The sequence below is a fragment of the Lates calcarifer genome, unplaced genomic scaffold (assembly GCF_001640805.2).
Source record: "Lates calcarifer isolate ASB-BC8 unplaced genomic scaffold, TLL_Latcal_v3 _unitig_2591_quiver_2124, whole genome shotgun sequence".
NCBI classification, from domain to species: Eukaryota; Metazoa; Chordata; class Actinopteri; family Centropomidae; genus Lates; species Lates calcarifer.
In genome coordinates, this window is record NW_026116322.1 from 1 (window position 1) to 21888 (window position 21888).

The window sequence follows — 21888 nt, forward strand, 5'->3', positions numbered from 1 at the left end:
GGTCAAAAAATGTCATAGTAAAAAGGTGTCAAAAATGGTCAAAAATGTCATAGTATAGTAAGTCAAAAAATGTCATAGTATAGTATGGCGTCAAAAAAGGTCAAAAAATGTCATAGTATATAGTAAGGCTTCAAAAAAGGTCAAAAAATGTCAAAGTATAGTAAGGCGTCAAAAAGGTCAAAAAATGTCATAGTATAGTATCGTCAAAAATGTCATAGTATAGGACGTCAAAAACGCTCAAAAAAATGTCATAGTATAGTATGGCGAAAAACGCTCAAAAAATGTCATAGTAGAGTATGGCGTCAAAAACGGTCAAAAAATGTCATAGTATAGTAAGGCATCAAAAATGGCCAAAAAATGTCATAGTATAAAAAAGTGTCAAAAATGGTCAAAAATGGTAAAAATGTCATAGTATAATAAGGTGTCAAAAGTGGTCAAAAAAATGTCATAGTAAAAGTCAAAAACGTCAAAAAATGTCACAGTATAGTAAGGCGTCAAAAAAGGTCAAAAAATGTCAAGTATAGTAAGGCATCAAAAATGGCCAAAAAATGTCATAGTATAGTATGACGTCAAAAACGCTCAAAAAATGACATAGTATAGTAAGGCATCAAAAATGGCCAAAAAATGTCATAGTATAAAAAGGTGTCAAAAATGGTCAAAAATGGTCAAAAAATGTCATAGTATAATAAGGTGTCAAAAAAGGTCAAAAATGTCATAGTATAGTATGGCGTCAAAAAACGCTCAAAAAATGTCATAGTATAGTAAGGCGTCAAAAAAGGTCAAAAAATGTCATAGTATAGTATGGCGTCAAAAATGCTCAAAAAATGTCATAGTATAGTATGGCGTCAAAAATACTCAAAAAATGTCATAGTATAGTAAGGCTTCAAAAAAGTTCAAAAATGTCATAGTATAAAAAGGTGTCAAAAGTGGTCAAAAAATGTCATAGTATAGTAAGGCTCAAAAAAGTCAAAAAATGTCATAGTATAGTAAGGCTTCAAAAAAGGTCAAAAAATGTCATAGTATAGTAAAGGCTTCAAAAAAGGTCAAAAAATGTCATAGTATAGTAAGCGTCAAAAATACTCAAAAAATGTCATAGTATAGTAAGGCTTCAAAAAAGTTCAAAAAATGTCATAGTATAGTAAGGCGTCAAAAAAGGTAAAAAAAAATGTCATAGTATAGTATGGCGTCAAAGACGCTCAAAAAATGTCATAGTATAGTATGGCGTCAAAAATGGTCAAAAAATGTCATAGTATAAAAAGGTGTCAAAAATGGTCAAAAATGGTCAAAAAATGTCATAGTATAATAAGGTGGTCAAAAGTGGTCAAAAAAATGTCATAGTATAGTAAGGCGTCAAAAACGGTCAAAAAATGTCACAGTATAGTAAGGCGTCAAAAAAGGTCAAAAAATGTCAAAGTATAGTAAGGCATCAAAAATGGCCAAAAAATGTCATAGTATAGTATGACGTCAAAAACGCTCAAAAAAATGACATAGTATAGTAAGGCATCAAAAAATGGCCAAAAAATGTCATAGTATAAAAAGGTGTCAAAAATGGTCAAAAATGGTCAAAAAATGTCATAGTATAATAAGGTGTCAAAAAAGGTCAAAAAATGTCATAGTATAGTATGGCGTCAAAAACGCTCAAAAAATGTCATAGTATAGTAAGGCGTCAAAAAAGGTCAAAAAATGTCATAGTATAGTATGGCGTCAAAAATGCTCAAAAAATGTCATAGTATAGTATGGCGTCAAAAATACTCAAAAAATGTCATAGTATAGTAAGGCTTCAAAAAAGTTCAAAAAATGTCATAGTATAAAAAGGTGTCAAAAGTGGTCAAAAAAATGTCATAGTATAGTAAGGCTTCAAAAAAGGTCAAAAAATGTCATAGTATAGTAAGGCTTCAAAAAAGGTCAAAAAATGTCATAGTATAGTAAGGCTTCAAAAAAGGTCAAAAAATGTCATAGTATAGTAAGGCGTCAAAAATACTCAAAAAATGTCATAGTATAGTAAGGCTTCAAAAAAGTTCAAAAAATGTCATAGTATAGTAAGGCGTCAAAAAAGGTAAAAAAAAATGTCATAGTATAGTATGGCGTCAAAGACGCTCAAAAAATGTCATAGTATAGTATGGCGTCAAAAATGGTCAAAAAATGTCATAGTATAATAAGGTGTCAAAAATGGTCAAAAGTGGTCAAAAAATGTCATAGTATAGTAAGGCGTCAAAAATGGTCAAAAAATGTCATAGTATAATAAGGTGTCAAAAGTGGTCAAAAAAATGTCATAGTATAGTAAGGCTTCAAAAGAGGTCAAAAAATGTCATAGTATAGTATGGCGTCAAAAATACTCAAAAAATGTCATAGTATAGTAAGGCTTCAAAAAAGTTCAAAAAATGTCATAGTATAGTAAGGCATCAAAAATGGCCAAAAAATGTCATAGTATAAAAAGGTGTCAAAAGTGGTCAAAAAAATGTCATAGTATAGTAAGGCTTCAAAAAAGGTCAAAAAATGTCATAGTATAGTAAGGCTTCAAAAAAAGGTCAAAAAATGTCATAGTATAGTAAGGCTTCAAAAAAGGTCAAAAAATGTCATAGTATAGTAAGGCGTCAAAAATACTCAAAAAATGTCATAGTATAGTAAGGCTTCAAAAAAGTTCAAAAAATGTCATAGTATAGTAAGGCGTCAAAAAAGGTAAAAAAAAATGTCATAGTATAGTATGGCGTCAAAGACGCTCAAAAAATGTCATAGTATAGTATGGCGTCAAAAATGGTCAAAAAATGTCATAGTATAATAAGGTGTCAAAAATGGTCAAAAGTGGTCAAAAAATGTCATAGTATAGTAAGGCGTCAAAAATGGTCAAAAAATGTCATAGTATAATAAGGTGTCAAAAGTGGTCAAAAAATGTCATAGTATAGTAAGGCTTCAAAAAAGGTCAAAAAATGTCATAGTATAGTATGGCGTCAAAAATACTCAAAAAATGTCATAGTATAGTAAGGCTTCAAAAAAGTTCAAAAAATGTCATAGTATAGTAAGGCATCAAAAATGGCCAAAAAATGTCATAGTATAAAAAGGTGTCAAAAGTGGTCAAAAAAATGTCATAGTATAGTAAGGCTTCAAAAAAGGTCAAAAAATGTCATAGTATAGTAAGGCTTCAAAAAAGGTCAAAAAATGTCATAGTATAGTAAGGCTTCAAAAAAGGTCAAAAAATGTCATAGTATAGTAAGGCGTCAAAAAAGGTCAAAAAATGTCAAAGTATAGTAAGGCATCAAAAAAGGTCAAAAAATGTCAAAGTATAGTAAGGCATCAAAAATGGTCAAAAAATGTCATAGTATAGTAAGGTGACAAAATTCATCAAAAAATCACATAGTATAGTATGGCGTCAAAAACGCTCAAGAAATGTTTAAAAAAAATGTCATAGTATAATAAGTTGTCAAAAACGCTCAAAATATGTCATAGTATGGCGTCAAAAACGCTCAAAAAATGACATAGTATAGTAAGGGGTCAAAAAAGGTCAAAAAATGTCATAGTATAGTATGGCGTCAAAAACGCTCAAAAAATGTCATAGTATAGTAAGGTGACAAAATTCATCAAAAAATGACATAGTATAGTATGGCGTCAAAGACGCTCAAAAAATGTCATAGTATAGTAAGGTGACAAAATTCATCAAAAAATGACATAGTATAGTATGGCGTCAAAGACGCTCAAAAAATGTCATAGTACAATAAGGCATCGAAAACCACCACAAAATGACATAGTACAGTAAAGCGTCAAAAACCACCAAAAACTACCAAAATATAGTAAGGCATCAAAAACCTCCAAAAAATGACATAGTAAGGTGACAAAAATCATCAAAAGATGTCATCAAATATGGCATCAAAAAATGCTGAAAAATGTTAAGGTGTTAATTATGTTTTTAATAATGTTTCAGGACTGTTTCTGTAGTTATTGTTGTTTCTGTCTCTGCAGGGGGAGGAGAAGACTGCATCACCTGAAGAAGAAAACACAAGTAGTTACATGTCCTTAATAAGTGTAACCTTTTATGTGCTCATCACAATGTGTAGCATGTGGGGTGAGAGAATAAAACAGTGTCTTCAAGGGGTCACACATCTGTCATTGTTTTTGCTGTGCTTTGTTAATTATTGTCTGGAACAGAATCAATAAAGTTTTGAAGCATAAATTTTGAGTTTTCTCTATTTTTCCATTTGTATCAGAAATGCCAACCATTCTCTACTTGCAACTTGCTATGAAAATATATAATTGAGACTAAAAACCCTAACCTCTGGCTACATGTGGCTAATAGTCATAACCCTAACCCTAACCCTAACCTGTGGCTACAAGGGGCTAATGGTCGTAACCCTAACCCTAACCTCTGGCTACAAAGGGCTAATGGTCGTAACCCTAACCCTAACCCTAACCTCTGGCTACATGTGGCTAATGGTTGTAACCCTAACCCTAACCCTAACCTCTGGCTACATGTGGCTCATAGTCATAACCCTAACCCTAACCTCTGGCTATAAGGGGCTAATGGTCGTAACCCTAACCCTAACCTCTGGCTACAAAGGGCTAATGGTCGTAACCCTAACCCTAACCCTAACCTCTGGCTACAAAGGGCTAATGGTCGTAACCCTAACCCTAACCCTAACCTCTGGCTATAAGGGGCTAATGGTCGTAACCCTAACCCTAACCCTAACCTCTGGCTACATGTGGCTAATGGTTGTAACCCTAACCCTAACCCTAACCTGTGGCTACATGTGGCTAATAGTCATAACCCTAACCCTAACCTCTGGCTACATGTGGCTAATAGTCATAACCCTAACCCTAACCCTAACCTCTGGCTATAAGGGGCTAATGGTCGTAACCCTAACCTAACCCTACATAACCCTAACCTCTGGCTACATGTGGCTAATGGTTGTAACCCTAACCCTAACCCTAACCTCTGGCTACATGTGGCTCATAGTCATAACCCTAACCCTAACCTCTGGCTATAAGGGGCTAATGGTCGTAACCCTAACCCTAACCCTAACCTCTGGCTAGATGTGGCTAATAGTCGTAACCCTAACCCTAACCCTAACCTCTGGCTACATGTGGCTAATGGTTGTAACCCTAACCCTAACCCTAACCTCTGGCGACATGTGGCTCATAGTCATAACCCTAACCCTAACCTCTGGCTATAAGGGGCTAATGGTCGTAACCCTAACCCTAACCCTAACCTCTGGCTACATGTGGCTAATGGTTGTAACCCTAACCCTAACCCTAACCTCTGGCTACATGTGGCTCATAGTCATAACCCTAACCCTAACCTCTGGCTATAAGGGGCTAATGGTCGTAACCCTAACCCTAACCCTAACCTCTGGCTATAAGGGGCTAATGGTCGTAACCCTAACCCTAACCCTAACCTCTGGCTACATGTGGCTAATAGTCGTAACCCTAACCCTAACCCTAACCTCTGGCTACATGTGGCTAATAGTCATAACCCTAACCCTAACCCTAACCTCTGGCCACATGTGGCTAATGGTTGTAACCCTAACCCTAACCTCTAGCTACAAGTGGCTGGCTAAAATATTCACTTCCATATAATGAAACAGACAGACAAAATATTCTGCTTTCAGAAGTATTTATTTGAGTAAGATAATCCTTTATCAGTCCCACTGTGATGAAATTCAGTGTTGCAGCATCAAAAACAGAAAAAGGCATGATAAGAGTAAGACGATATAAATTAAGCTGATATATAACAATGTGTTTGAAAAATGTCATAGTATAGTAAGGCTTCAAAAAAAGTCAAAAATGGTCAAAAAATGTCATAGTATAAAAAGGTGTCAAAAATGGTCAAAAATGGTCAAAAAATGTCATAGTATAGTAAGGTGTCAAAAAATGTCATAGTATAGTATGGTGTCAAAAAAGGTAAAAAAATGTCATAGTATAGTAAGGCTTCAAAAAAGGTCAAAAAATGTCACAGTATAGTAAGGCGTCAAAAAAGGTCAAAAAATGTCATAGTATAAAAAGGTGTCAAAAATTGTCAAAAAATGTCATAGTATAGTATGACGTCAAAAACACTCAAAAAATGACATAGTATAGTAAGGGGTCAAAAAAGGTCAAAAAATGTCATAGTATAGTATGGCGTCAAAAACGCTCAAAAAATGTCATAGTATAGTATGGCGTCAAAAACGGTCAAAAAATGTCATAGTATAGTATGGCGTCAAAAACGCTCAAAAAATGACATAGTATAGTAAGGCGTCAAAAAAGGTCAAAAAATGTCATAGTATAGTAAGGCTTCAAAAAAGGTCAAAAAATGTCATAGTATAGTAAGGTGACAAAATTCATCAAAAAATGACATAGTATAGTATGGCGTCAAAAAAGGTCAAAAAATGTCATAGTATAGTAAGGCATCAAAAAAGGTCAAAAAATGTCATAGTATAAAAAGGTGTCAAAAATGGTCAAAAAATGTCATAGTATAGTAAGGCGTCAAAAAATGTCATAGTATAGTATGGCGTCAAAAAAGGTCAAAAAAATGTCATAGTATAGTAAGGCTTCAAAAAAGGTCAAAAAATGTCAAAGTATAGTAAGGCGTCAAAAAAGGTCAAAAAATGTCATAGTATAGTAAGGCTTCAAAAAAGGTCAAAAAATGTCATAGTATAGTATGACGTCAAAAACGCTCAAAAAAATGTCATAGTATAGTATGGCGTCAAAAACGCTCAAAAAATGTCATAGTAGAGTATGGCGTCAAAAACGGTCAAAAAATGTCATAGTATAGTAAGGCATCAAAAATGGCCAAAAAATGTCATAGTATAAAAAGGTGTCAAAAATGGTCAAAAATGGTCAAAAAATGTCATAGTATAATAAGGTGTCAAAAGTGGTCAAAAAAATGTCATAGTATAGTAAGGCGTCAAAAACGGTCAAAAAATGTCACAGTATAGTAAGGCGTCAAAAAAGGTCAAAAAAATGTCAAAGTATAGTAAGGCATCAAAAATGGCCAAAAAAATGTCATAGTAATAGTATGACGTCAAAAACGCTCAAAAAATGACATAGTATAGTAAGGCATCAAAAATGGCCAAAAAATGTCATAGTATAAAAAGGTGTCAAAAAATGGTCAAAAAAATGTCATAGAAAAGGTGTCAAAAAATCAAAAAATGTCATGTAAATGGTCAAAAAAAAATGTCATAGTATATAAGGTGTCAAAAAAAGGTCAAAAAATGTCATAGTATAGTATGGCGTCAAAAACGCTCAAAAAATGTCATAGTATAGTAAGGCTTCAAAAAAGTTCAAAAAATGTCATAGTATAAAAAGGTGTCAAAAGTGCAAAAATGCAAGAATATAAGGCTTCAAAAAAGGTCAAAAAATGTCATAGTATAGTAAGGCTTCAAAAAAGGTCAAAAAATGTCATAGTATAGTATGGCGTCAAAAAAAAATGTCATAGTATAGTAAGCATCAAAAAGTTCAAAAATGTCATAGTATAGTAAGGCATCAAAAATGGTCAAAAAATGTCATAGTATAAAAGGAGAGTGGTCAAAAAGTAGGTCAAAAAAATGTCATAGTATAGTAAGGCTTCAAAAAAGGTCAAAAATGTCATAGTATAGTAAGGCTTCAAAAAAGGTCAAAAAATGTCATAGTATAGTAAGGCGTCAAAAATACTCAAAAAATGTCATAGTATAGTAAGGCTTCAAAAAAGTTCAAAAAATGTCATAGTATAGTTAAGGCGTCAAAAAAGGTAAAAAAAAATGTCATAGTATAGTATGGCGTCAAAAGACGCTCAAAAAATGTCATAGTATAGTATGGCGTCAAAAATGGTCAAAAAATGTCCATAGTATAATAAGGTGTCAAAAATGGTCAAAAGTGGTCAAAAAATGTCATAGTATAGTAAGGTCGTCAAAAATGGTCAAAAAAATGTCATAGTATAATAAGGTGTCAAAAGTGGTCAAAAAAATGTCATAGTATAGTAAGGCTTCAAAAAAGGTCAAAAAATGTCATAGTATAGTATGGCGTCAAAAATACTCAAAAAATGTCATAGTATAGTAAGGCTTCAAAAAAGTTCAAAAAATGTCATAGTATAGTAAGGCATCAAAAATGGCCCAAAAAATGTCATAGTATAAAAAGGTGTCAAAAGTGGTCAAAAAAATGTCATAGTATAGTAAGGCTTCAAAAAAGGTCAAAAAATGTCATAGTATAGTAAGGCTTCCAAAAAAGGTCAAAAAATGTCATAGTATAGTAAGGCTTTCAAAAAAGGTCAAAAAATTGTCATAGTATAGTAAGGCTTCAAAAAAGGTCAAAAAAATGTCATAGTATAGAAGGCGTCAAAAAAGGTCAAAAAATGTCAAAGTATAGTAAGCATCAAAAAGGTCAAAAAATGTCAAAGTATAGTAAGGCATCAAAATGGTCAAAAAATGTCATAGTATAGTAAGGTGACAAAATTCATCAAAAAATCACATAGTATAGTATGGCGTCAAAAACGCTCAAGAAATGTTTAAAAAAATGTCATAGTATAATAAGTTGTCAAAAACGCTCAAAATATGTCACTAGTATGGCGTCAAAAACGCTCAAAAAATGACATAGTATAGTAAGGGGTCAAAAAGGTCAAAAAATGTCATAGTATAGTATGGCGTCAAAAACGCTCAAAAAATGTCATAGTATAGTAAGGTGACAAAATCATCAAAAAATGACATAGTATAGTATGGCGTCAAAGACGCTCAAAAAATGTCATAGTATAGTAAGGTGACAAAATTCATCAAAAAATGACATAGTATAGTATGGCGTCAAAGACGCTCAAAAAATGTCATAGTACAATAAGGCATCGAAAACCACCACAAAATGACATAGTACAGTAAAGCGTCAAAAACCACCAAAAACTACCAAAATATAGTAAGCATCAAAAACCTCCAAAAAATGACATAGTAAGGTGACAAAAATCATCAAAAGATGTCATCAAATATGGCATCAAAAATGCTGAAAAATGTTAAGGTGTTAATTATGTTTTTAATAATGTTTCAGGACTGTTTCTGTAGTTATTGTTGTTTCTGTCTCTGCAGGGGGAGGAGAAGACTGCATCACCTGAAGAAGGAAAACACAAGTAGTTACATGTCCTTAATAAGTGTAACCTTTTATGTGCTCATCACAATGTGTAGCATGTGGGGTGAGAGAATAAAACAGTGTCTTCAAGGGGTCACACATCTGTCATTGTTTTTGCTGTGCTTTGTTAATTATTGTCTGGAACAGAATCAATAAAGTTTTGAAGCATAAATTTTGAGTTTTCTCTATTTTTCCATTTGTATCAGAAATGCCAACCATTCTCTACTTGCAACTTGCTATGAAAATATATAATTGAGACTAAAAACCCTAACCTCTGGCTACATGTGGCTAATAGTCATAACCCTAACCCTAACCCTAACCTGTGCTACAAGGGGCTAATGGTCGTAACCCTAACCCTAACCTCTGGCTACAAAGGGCTAATGGTCGTAACCCTAACCCTAACCCTAACCTCTGGCTACATGTGGCTAATGGTTGTAACCCTAACCCTAACCCTAACCTCTGGCTACATGTGGCTCATAGTCATAACCCTAACCCTAACCTCTGGCTATAAGGGCTAATGGTCGTAACCCTAACCCTAACCTCTGGCTACAAAGGGCTAATGGTCGTAACCCTAACCCTAACCCTAACCTCTGGCTACAAAGGGCTAATGGTCGTAACCCTAACCCTAACCCTAACCTCTGGCTATAAGGGGCTAATGGTCGTAAACCCTAACCCTAACCCTAACCTCTGGCTACATGTGGCTACATGGTTGTAACCCTAACCCTAACCCTAACCTGTGGCTACATGTGGCTAATAGTCATAACCCTAACCCTAACCTCTGGCTACATGTGGCTAATAGTCATAACCCTAACCCTAACCCTAACCTCTGGCTATAAGGGGCTAATGGTCGTAACCCTAACCCTAACCCTAACCTCTGGCTACATGTGGCTAATGGTTGTAACCCTAACCCTAACCCTAACCTCTGGCTACATGTGGCTAATGGTTGTAACCCTAACCCTAACCCTAACCTCTGGCTACATGTGGCTCATAGTCATAACCCTAACCCTAACCTCTGGCTATAAGGGGCTAATGGTCGTAACCCTAACCCTAACCCTAACCTCTGGCTAGATGTGGCTAATAGTCGTAACCCTAACCCTAACCCTAACCTCTGGCTACATGTGGCTAATGGTTGTAACCCTAACCCTAACCCTAACCTCTGGCGCGACATGTGGCTCATAGTCATAACCCTAACCCTAACCTCTGGCTATAAGGGGCTAATGGTCGTAACCCTAACCCTAACCCTAACCTCTGGCTACATGTGTGCTAATGGTTGTAACCCTAACCCTAACCCTAACCTCTGGCTACATGTGGCTCATAGTCATAACCCTAACCCTAACCTCTGGCTATAAGGGGCTAATGGTCGTAACCCTAACCCTAACCCTAACCTCTGGCTATAAGGGGCTAATGGTCGTAACCCTAACCCTAACCCTAACCTCTGGCTACATGTGGCTAATAGTCGTAACCCTAACCCTAACCCTAACCTCTGGCTACATGTGGCTAATAGTCATAACCCTAACCCTAACCCTAACCTCTGGCCACATGTGGCTAATGTTGTAACCCTAACCCTAACCTCTAGCTACAAGTGGCTGGCTAAAATATTCACTTCCATATAATGAAACAGACAGACAAAATATTCTGCTTTCAGAAGGTATTTATTTGAGTAAGATAATCCTTTATCAGTCCCACTGTGATGAAATTCAGTGTTGCAGCATCAAAAACAGAAAAAGGCATGATAAGAGTAAGACGATATAAATTAAGCTGATATATAACAATGTGTTTGAAAAATGTCATAGTATAGTAAGGCTTCAAAAAAGTCAAAAATGGTCAAAAAATGTCATAGTATAAAAAGGTGTCAAAAATGGTCAAAAATGGTCAAAAAATGTCATAGTATAGTAAGGTGTCAAAAAATGTCATAGTATAGTATGGTGTCAAAAAAGGTAAAAAATGTCATAGTATAGTAAGGCTTCAAAAAAGGTCAAAAAATGTCACAGTATAGTAAGGCGTCCAAAAAAGGTCAAAAAATGTCATAGTATAAAAAGGTGTCAAAAATTGCAAAAAATGTCATAGTATAGTATGACGTCAAAAACACTCAAAAAAATGACATAGTATAGTAAGGGGTCAAAAAAGGGTCAAAAAATGTCATAGTATAGTATGGCGTCAAAAACGCTCAAAAAATGTCATAGTATAGTATGGCGTCAAAACGGTCAAAAAATGTCATAGTATAGTATGGCGTCAAAACGCTCAAAAAAATGACATAGGTATAGTAGGCGTCAAAAAAGGTCAAAAAATGTCATAGTATAGTAAGGCTTCAAAAAAAGGTCAAAAAATGTCATAGTATATAGTAAGGTGACAAAAATTCATCAAAAAATGACATAGTATAGTATGGCGTCAAAAAAGGTCAAAAAATGTCATAGTATAGTAAGGCATCAAAAAAAGGTCAAAAAATGTCATAGTATAAAAAAGGTGTCAAAAATGGTCAAAAAATGTCATAAGTATAGTAAGGCGTCAAAAAAATGTCATAGTATAGTATGGCGTCAAAAAAGGTCAAAAAATGTCATAGTATAGTAAGGCTTCAAAAAAGGTCAAAAAATGTCAAAGTATAGTAAGGCGTCAAAAAAGGTCAAAAAATGTCATAGTATAGTAAGGCTTCAAAAAAGGTCAAAAAATGTCATAGTATAGTATGACGTCAAAAAACGCTCAAAAAATGTCATAGTATAGTATGGCGTCAAAAAACGCTCAAAAAATGTCATAGTAGAGTATGGCGTCAAAAACGGTCAAAAAATGTCATAGTATAGTAAGGCATCAAAAATGGCCAAAAAATGTCATAGTATAAAAAAGGTGTCAAAAATGGTCAAAAATGGTCAAAAAGTCATAGTATAATAGGTGTCAAAAGTGGTCAAAAAAATGTCATAGTATAGTAAGGCGTCAAAAACCGGTCAAAAAATGTCACAGTATAGTAAGGCGTCAAAAAAGGTCAAAAAATGTCAAAGTATAGTAAGGCATCAAAAATGGCCAAAAAATGTCATAGTATAGTATGACGTCAAAAACGCTCAAAAAATGACATAGTATAGTAAGGCATCAAAAATGGCCAAAAAATGTCATAGTATAAAAGGTGTCAAAAATGGTCAAAAAATGGTCAAAAAATGTCATAGTATAATAAGGTGTCAAAAAAGGTCAAAAAATGTCATAGTATAGTATGGCGTCAAAAACGCTCAAAAATGTCATAGTATAGTAAGGCGTCAAAAAAGGTCAAAAAATGTCATAGTATAGTATGGCGTCAAAAAATGCTCAAAAAATGTCATAGTATAGTATGGCGTCAAAAATACTCAAAAAATGTCATAGTATAGTAAGGCTTCAAAAAAGTTCAAAAAATGTCATAGTATAAAAGGTGTCAAAAGTGGTCAAAAAATGTCATAGTATAGTAAGGCTTCAAAAAGGTCAAAAAATGTCATAGTATAGTAAGGCTTCAAAAAAGGTCAAAAAATGTCATAGTATAGTAAGGCTTCAAAAAAGGTCAAAAAATGTCATAGTATAGTAAGGCGTCAAAAATACTCAAAAAATGTCATAGTATAGTAAGGCTTCAAAAAAGTTCAAAAAATGTCATAGTATAGTAAGGCGTCAAAAAAGGTAAAAAAAATGTCATAGTATAGTATGGCGTCAAAGACGCTCAAAAAATGTCATAGTATAGTATGGCGTCAAAAATGGTCAAAAAATGTCATAGTATAATAAGGTGTCAAAAATGGTCAAAAGTGGTCAAAAAATGTCATAGTATAGTAAGGCGTCAAAAATGGTCAAAAAATGTCATAGTATAATAAGGTGTCAAAAGTGGTCAAAAAAATGTCATAGTATAGTAAGGCTTCAAAAAAGGTCAAAAAAGTCATAGTATAGTATGGCGTCAAATACTCAAAAATGTCATAGTATAGTAAGGCTTCAAAAAGTTCAAAAAATGTCATAGTATAGTAAGGCATCAAAAATGGCCAAAAAATGTCATAGTATAAAAAAGGTGTCAAAAGTGGTCAAAAAAAATGTCATAGTAGTAAGGCTTCAAAAAAGGTCAAAAAATGTCATAGTATAGTAAGGCTTCAAAAAAGGTCAAAAAATGTCATAGTATAGTAAGGCGTCAAAAAAGGTCAAAAAATGTCAAAGTATAGTAAGGCAAAAAAAGGTCAAAAATGTCAAAGTATAGTAAGGCATCAAAAATGGTCAAAAAATGTCATAGTATAGTAAGGTGACAAAATTCAAAAAAAATCACATAGTATAGTATGGCGTCAAAAACGCTCAAGAAATGTTTAAAAAAAATGTCATAGTATAATAAGTTGTCAAAAACGCTCAAAATATGTCATAGTATGGCGTCAAAAACGCTCAAAAATGACATAGTATAGTAAGGGGTCAAAAAAGGTCAAAAAATGTCATAGTATAGTATGGCGTCAAAAACGCTCAAAAATGTCATAGTATAGTAAGGTGACAAAATTCATCAAAAATGACATAGTATAGTATGGCGTCAAAGACGCTCAAAAAATGTCATAGTATAGTAAGGTGACAAAATTCATCAAAAAATGACATAGTATAGTATGGCGTCAAAGACGCTCAAAAAATGTCATAGTACAATAAGGCATCGAAAACCACCACAAAATGACATAGTACAGTAAAGCGTCAAAACCACCAAAAACTACCAAAATAGTAAGGCATCAAAAACCTCCAAAAAATGACATAGTAAGGTGACAAAAATCATCAAAAGATGTCATCAAATATGGCATCAAAAAATGCTGAAAAATGTTAAGGTGTTAATTATGTTTTTAATAATGTTTCAGGACTGTTTCTGTAGTTATTGTTGTTTCTGTCTCTGCAGGGGGAGGAGAAGACTGCATCACCTGAAGAAGAAAACACAAGTAGTTACATGTCCTTAATAAGTGTAACCTTTTATGTGCTCATCACAATGTGTAGCATGTGGGGTGAGAGAATAAAACAGTGTCTTCAAGGGGTCACACATCTGTCATTGTTTTTGCTGTGCTTTGTTAATTATTGTCTGGAACAGAATCAATAAAGTTTTGAAGCATAAATTTTGAGTTTTCTCTATTTTTCCATTTGTATCAGAAATGCCAACCATTCTCTACTTGCAACTTGCTATGAAAATATATAATTGAGACTAAAAACCCTAACCTCTGGCTACATGTGGCTAATAGTCATAACCCTAACCCTAACCCTAACCTGTGGCTACAAGGGGCTAATGGTCGTAACCCTAACCCTAACCTCTGGCTACAAAGGGCTAATGGTCGTAACCCTAACCCTAACCCTAACCTCTGGCTACATGTGGCTAATGGTTGTAACCCTAACCCTAACCCTAACCTCTGGCTACATGTGGCTCATAGTCATAACCCTAACCCTAACCTCTGGCTATAAGGGGCTAATGGTCGTAACCCTAACCCTATCTGGCTACAAAGGGCTAATGGTCGTAACCCTAACCCTAACCCTAACCTCTGGCTAATGGTCGTAACCTAACCTAACCCTAACCTCTGGCTAAAGGGGCTAATGGTCGTAACCCTAACCCTAACCCTAACCTCTGGCTACATGTGGCTAATGGTTGTAACCCTAACCCTAACCCTAACCTCTGGCTACATGTGGCTAATAGTCATAACCCTAACCCTAACCTCTGGCTACATGTGGCTAATAGTCATAACCCTAACCCTAACCCTAACCTCTGGCTATAAGGGGCTAATGGTCGTAACCCTAACCCTAACCCTAACCTCTGGCTACATGTGGCTAATGGTTGTAACCCTAACCCTAACCCTAACCTCTGGCTACATGTGGCTAATGGTTGTAACCCTAACCCTAACCCTAACCTCTGGCTACATGTGGGTCATAACCCTAACCCTAACCTCTGGCTATAAGGGGCTAATGGTCGTAACCCTAACCCTAACCCTAACCTCTGGCTAGATGTGGCTAATAGTCGTAACCCTAACCCTAACCCTAACCTCTGGCTACATGTGGCTAATGGTTGTAACCCTAACCCTAACCCTAACCTCTGGCGACATGTGGCTCATAGTCATAACCCTAACCCTAACCTCTGGCTATAAGGGGCTAATGGTTAACCCTAACCCTAACCTCTGGCTACATGTGGCTAATGGTTGTAACCCTAACCCTAACCCTAACCTCTGGCTACATGTGGCTCCCCCTAACCCTAACCTCTGGCTCTAATGGTCGTAACCCTAACCCTAACCCTAACCTCTGGCTATAAGGGGCTAATGGTCGTAACCCTAACCCTAACCCTAACCTCTGGCTACATGTGGCTAATAGTCGTAACCCTAACCCTAACCCTAACCTCTGGCTACATGTGGCTAATAGTCATAACCCTAACCCTAACCCTAACCTCTGGCCACATGTGGCTAATGGTTGTAACCCTAACCCTAACCTCTAGCTACAAGTGGCTGGCTAAAATATTCACTTCCATATAATGAAACAGACAGACAAAATATTCTGCTTTCAGAAGTATTTATTTGAGTAAGATAATCCTTTATCAGTCCCACTGTGATGAAATTCAGTGTTGCAGCATCAAAAACAGAAAAAAGGCATGATAAGAGTAAGACGATATAAATTAAGCTGATATATAACAATGTGTTTGAAAAATGTCATAGTATAGTAAGGCTTCAAAAAAAGTCAAAAATGGTCAAAAAATGTCATAGTATAAAAGGTGTCAAAATGGTCAAAAATGGTCAAAAAAATGTCATAGTATAGTAAGGTGTCAAAAAATGTCATAGTATAGTATGGTGTCAAAAAAGGTAAAAAAATGTCATAGTATAGTAAGGCTTCAAAAAAGGTCAAAAAATGTCACAGTATAGTAAGGCGTCAAAAAAGGTCAAAAAATGTCATAGTATAAAAAGGTGTCAAAAATTGTCAAAAAATGTCATAGTATAGTATGACGTCAAAAACACTCAAAAAATGACATAGTATAGTAAGGGGTCAAAAAAGGTCAAAAAATGTCATAGTATAGTATGTCAAAAAAAAATGTCATAGTATAGTATGGCGTCAAAAACGGTCAAAAATGTCATAGTATAGTATGGCGTCAAAAACGCTCAAAAAATGACATAGTATAGTAAGGCGTCAAAAAAGGTCAAAAAATGTCATAGTATAGTAAGGCTTCAAAAAAGGTCAAAAAATGTCATAGTATAGTAAGGTGACAAAAATCATCAAAAAATGACATAGTATAGTATGGCGTCAAAAAAGGTCAAAAAATGTCATAGTATAGTAAGGCATCAAAAAAGGTCAAAAAATGTCATAGTATAAAAAGGTGTCAAAAATGGTCAAAAAATGTCATAGTATAGTAAGGGTCAAAAAAGTCATAGTATAGTATGGCGTCAAAAAGGTCAAAAAATGTCATAGTATAGTAAGGCTTCAAAAAGGTCAAAAAATGTCAAAGTATAGTAAGGCGTCAAAAAAGGTCAAAAAATGTCATAGTATAGTAAGGCTTCAAAAAAGGTCAAAAAATGTCATAGTATAGTATGACGTCAAAAACGCTCAAAAAAATGTCATAGTATAGTATGGCGTCAAAAACGCTCAAAAAATGTCATAGTAGAGTATGGCGTCAAAAACGGTCAAAAAATGTCATAGTAAGTAAGGCATCAAAAATGGCCAAAAAATGTCATAGTATAAAAAGGTGTCAAAAATGTCAAAAATGGTCAAAAAATGTCATAGTATAATAAGGTGTCAAAAGTGGTCAAAAAAATGTCATAGTATAGTAAGGCGTCAAAAACGGTCAAAAAATGTCACAGTATAGTAAGGCGTCAAAAAAGGTCAAAAAATGTCAAAGTATAGTAAGGCATCAAAAATGGCCAAAAAATGTCATAGTATAGTATGACGTCAAAAACGCTCAAAAAATGACATAGTATAGTAAGGCATCAAAAATGGCCAAAAAATGTCATAGTATAAAAAGGTGTCAAAAGGTCAAAAATGGTCAAAAAATGTCATAGTATAATAAGGTGTCAAAAAAGGTCAAAAATGTCATAGTATAGTATGGCGTCAAAAACGCTCAAAAAATGTCATAGTATAGTAAGGCGTCAAAAAAGGTCAAAAAATGTCATAGTATAGTATGGCGTCAAAAAATGCTCAAAAAATGTCATAGTATAGTATGGCGTCAAAAATACTCAAAAAATGTCATAGTATAGTAAGGCTTCAAAAAGTTCAAAAATGTCATAGTATAAAAGGTGTCAAAAGTGGTCAAAAAATGTCATAGTATAGTAAGGCTTCAAAAAAGGTCAAAAAATGTCATAGTATAGTAAGGCTTCAAAAAGGTCAAAAAATGTCATAGTATAGTAAGGCTTCAAAAAAGGTCAAAAAATGTCATAGTATAGTAAGGCGTCAAAAATACTCAAAAAATGTCATAGTATAGTAAGGCTTCAAAAAAGTTCAAAAAATGTCATAGTAGTAAGGCATCAAAAATGGCCAAAAAATGTCATAGTATAAAAAGGTGTCAAAAGTGGTCAAAAAATGTCATAGTATAGTAAGGCTTCAAAAAGGTCAAAAATGTCATAGTATAGTAAGGCTTCAAAAAAGGTCAAAAAATGTCATAGTATAGTAAGGCTTCAAAAAAGGTCAAAAAATGTCATAGTATAGTAAGGCGTCAAAAAAGGTCAAAAAATGTCAAGTATAGTAAGGCATCAAAAAAGGTCAAAAATGTCAAAGTATAGTAAGGCATCAAAAATGGTCAAAAAAATGTCATAGTATAGTAAGGTGACAAAATTCATCAAAAATCACATAGTATAGTATGGCGTCAAAAACGCTCAAGAAATGTTTAAAAAAATGTCATAGTATAATAAGTTGTCAAAAACGCTCAAAATATGTCATAGTATGGCGTCAAAAACGCTCAAAAAATGACATAGTATAGTAAGGGGTCAAAAAAGGTCAAAAAATGTCATAGTATAGTATGGCGTCAAAACGCTCAAAAAATGTCATAGTAGTAAGGTGACAAAATTCATCAAAAAATGACATAGTATAGTATGGCGTCAAAGACGCTCAAAAAATGTCATAGTATAGTAAGGTGACAAAATTCATCAAAAAATGACATAGTATAGTATGGCGTCAAAGACGCTCAAAAATGTCATAGTACAATAAGGCATCGAAAACCACCACAAAATGACATAGTACAGTAAAGCGTCAAAACCACCAAAAACTACCAAAATATAGTAAGGCATCAAAAACCTCCAAAAAATGACATAGTAAGGTGACAAAAATCATCAAAAGATGTCATCAAATATGGCATCAAAAAATGCTGAAAAATGTTAAGGTGTTAATTATGTTTTTAATAATGTTTCAGGACTGTTTCTGTAGTTATTGTTGTTTCTGTCTCTGCAGGGGGAGGAGAAGACTGCATCACCTGAAGAAGAAAACACAAGTAGTTACATGTCCTTAATAAGTGTAACCTTTTATGTGCTCATCACAATGTGTAGCATGTGGGGTGAGAGAATAAAACAGTGTCTTCAAGGGGTCACACATCTGTCATTGTTTTTGCTGTGCTTTGTTAATTATGTCTGGAACAGAATCAATAAAGTTTTGAAGCATAAATTTTGAGTTTTCTCTATTTTTCCATTTGTATCAGAAATGCCAACCATTTCTCTACTTGCAACTTGCTATGAAAATATATAATTGAGACTAAAAACCCTAACCTCTGGCTACATGTGGCTAATAGTCATAACCCTAACCCTAACCCTAACCTGTGGCTACAAGGGCTAATGGTCGTAACCCTAACCCTAACCTCTGGCTACAAAGGGCTAATGGTCGTAACCCTAACCCTAACCCTAACCTCTGGCTACATGTGGCTAACCCTAACCCTAACCTCTGGCTACATGTGGCTCATAGTCATAACCCTAACCCTAACCTCTGGCTATAAGGGGCTAATGGTCGTAACCCTAACCCTAACCTCTGGCTACAAAGGGCTAATGGTCGTAACCCCCTAACCCTAACCTCTGGCTACAAAGGGCTAATGGTCGTAACCCTAACCCTAACCCTAACCTCTGGCTATAAGGGGCTAATGGTCGTAACCCTAACCCTAACCCTAACCTCTGGCTACATGTGGCTAATGGTTGTAACCCTAACCCTAACCCTAACCTGTGGCTACATGTGGCTAATAGTCATAACCCTAACCCTAACCTCTGGCTACATGTGGCTAATAGTCATAACCCCCTAACCCTAACCTCTGGCTATAAGGGGCTAATGGTCGTCCCTAACCCTAACCCTAACCTCTGGCTACCTAACCCTAACCCTAACCCTAACCTCTGGCTACATGTGGCTAATGGTTGTAACCCTAACCCTAACCCTAACCTCTGGCTACATGTGGGTCATAACCCTAACCCTAACTCTGGCTAAGGGCTATAACCCTAACCCTAACCCTAACCTCTGGCTAGATGTGGCTAATAGTCGTAACCCTAACCCTAACCCTAACCTCTGGCTACATGTGGCTAATGGTTGTAACCCTAACCCTAACCTAACCTCTGGCGACATGTGGCTCATAGTCATAACCCTAACCCTAACTCTGGCTATAAGGGGCTAATGGTCGTAACCCTAACCCTAACCCTAACCTCTGGCTACATGTGGCTAATGGTTGTAACCCTAACCCTAACCCTAACCTCTGGCTACATGTGGCTCATAGTCATAACCCTAACCCTAACCTCTGGCTATAAGGGGCTAATGGTCGTAACCCTAACCCTAACCCTAACCTCTGGCTATAAGGGGCTAATGGTCGTAACCCTAACCCTAACCCTAACCTCTGGCTACATGTGGCTAATAGTGGCTGGCTACATGTGGCTAATAGTCATAACCCTAACCCTAACCTAACCTCTGGCCACATGTGGCTAATGGTTGTAACCCTAACCCTAACCTCTAGCTACAAGTGGCTGGCTAAAATATTCACTTCCATATAATGAAACAGACAGACAAAATATTCTGCTTTCAGAAGTATTTATTTGAGTAAGATAATCCTTTATCAGTCCCACTGTGATGAAATTCAGTGTTGCAGCATCAAAAACAGAAAAAGGCATGATAAGAGTAAGACGATATAAATTAAGCTGATATATAACAATGTGTTTGAAAAATGTCATAGTATAGTAAGGCTTCAAAAAAAGTCAAAAATGGTCAAAAAATGTCATAGTATAAAAAGGTGTCAAAAATGGTCAAAAATGGTCAAAAAATGTCATAGTATAGTAAGGTGTCAAAAAATGTCATAGTATAGTATGGTGTCAAAAAAAGGTAAAAAAATGTCATAGTATAGTAAGGCTTCAAAAAAGGTCAAAAAATGTCACAGTATAGTAAGGCGTCAAAAAGGTCAAAAAATGTCATAGTATAAAAAGGTGTCAAAAATTGTCAAAAAATGTCATAGTATAGTATGACGTCAAAAACACTCAAAAAATGACATAGTATAGTAAGGGTCAAAAAAGGTCAAAAAATGTCATAGTATAGTATGGCGTCAAAAACGCTCAAAAATGTCATAGTATAGTATGGCGTCAAAAACGGTCAAAAAATGTCATAGTATAGTATGCGTCAAAAACGCTCAAAAAATGTCATAGTATAGTATGGCGTCAAAAATGGTCAAAAAATGTCAAAAAATGTCATAGTATAGTAAGGTGACAAAATTCATCAAAAAAATGACATAGTATAGTAAGGTGACAAAATTCATCAAAAAATGACATAGTATAGTATGGCGTCAAAAACGCTCAAAAAATGTCATAGTATAGTATGCCGTCAAAAAGGTCAAAAAATGTCATAGTATAGTATGGTGTCAAAAACGATCAAAAAATGTCAAAAATGTCATAGTATAGTAAGGTGTCAAAAACGGTCAAAAATGTCATAGTATAGTATGGCTTCAAAAATGGTCAAAAATGTCATAGTATAGTATGGCGTCAAAAAAGGTCAAAAATGTCATTGTATAGTATGGCGTCAAAAACGCTCAAAAAATGTCATAGTATAATAAGGTGTCAAAAATGGTCAAAAAAATGTCATAGTATAATAAGGTGACAAAATTAATCAAAAATGACATAGTATAGTATGGCGTCAAAAACGGTCAAAAAATGTCATAGTATAGTATGGCGTCAAAAACGCTCAAAAAATGTCATAGTATAGTATGGCGTCAAAAAGGTCAAAAAATGTCATAGTATAATATGGCGTCAAAAATGGTCAAAAAATGTCATTGTACAGTATGGCGTAAAAATGGTCAAAAAATGTCATAGTATAGTATAGCGTCAAAAACGATCAAAAAATATCATAGTATAGTATGGCGTAAAAATGGTCAAAAATGTCATAGTATAATAAGGCATTAAAGATGGTCAAAAAATGTCATAGTATAGTAAGGTGTCAAAAATGGCCAAAAAATGTCATAGTATAATAAGGCATTAAAGATGGTCAAAAAATGTCATAGTATAGTATGGCTTCAAAAATGGTCAAAAAATGTCATAGTATAGTATGGCGTCAAAAATGGTCAAAAAATGTCATAGTATAGTATGTCGTCAAAAATGGCTAAAAAATGTCATTGTATAGTAAGGCATCAAAAACGGTCAAAAAATATCATAGTATAGTATGGCTTCAAAAACGCTCAAAAAATGTCATAGTATAGTAAGGTGTCAAAAAGGTCAAAAAATGTCATAGTATAAAAAGGTGTCAAAAATGGTCAAAAATGGTCAAAAAATGTCATAGTATAGTATGGCGTCAAAAATGCTCAAAAAATGTCATAGTATAGTATGGCGTCAAAAACGCTCAAAAAATGTCATAGTATAGTAAGGTGTCAAAAAAGGTAAAAAAATGTCATAGTATAGTACGGTGTCAAAAAAAGGTCAGAAAATGTCATGGTATAATAAGGTG

At 34.8% G+C, this 21888-nt stretch overlaps 1 long non-coding RNA gene across 4 annotated transcripts; it reads left to right on the top strand.

Annotated features, from left to right (window-relative positions):
* Window positions 1–1133: 1133 nt before the first annotated feature.
* On the top strand, window positions 1134–21628 carry LOC127140226 (uncharacterized). 4 transcript variants are annotated; one of them, XR_007810592.1, is made up of 5 exons: window positions 1134–1281; window positions 3499–3562; window positions 6296–6829; window positions 10898–10945; window positions 12210–12295. It is a non-coding gene; the product is annotated as an uncharacterized LOC127140226 (long non-coding RNA). The 4 variants fall into 4 exon arrangements; XR_007810591.1 differs by lacking the exons at window positions 10898–10945; window positions 12210–12295 and adding an exon at window positions 21572–21628; XR_007810590.1 differs by lacking the exon at window positions 10898–10945 and having other exon boundaries at window positions 12210–12292.
* The last annotated feature ends 260 nt before the right edge of the window (window positions 21629–21888 follow it).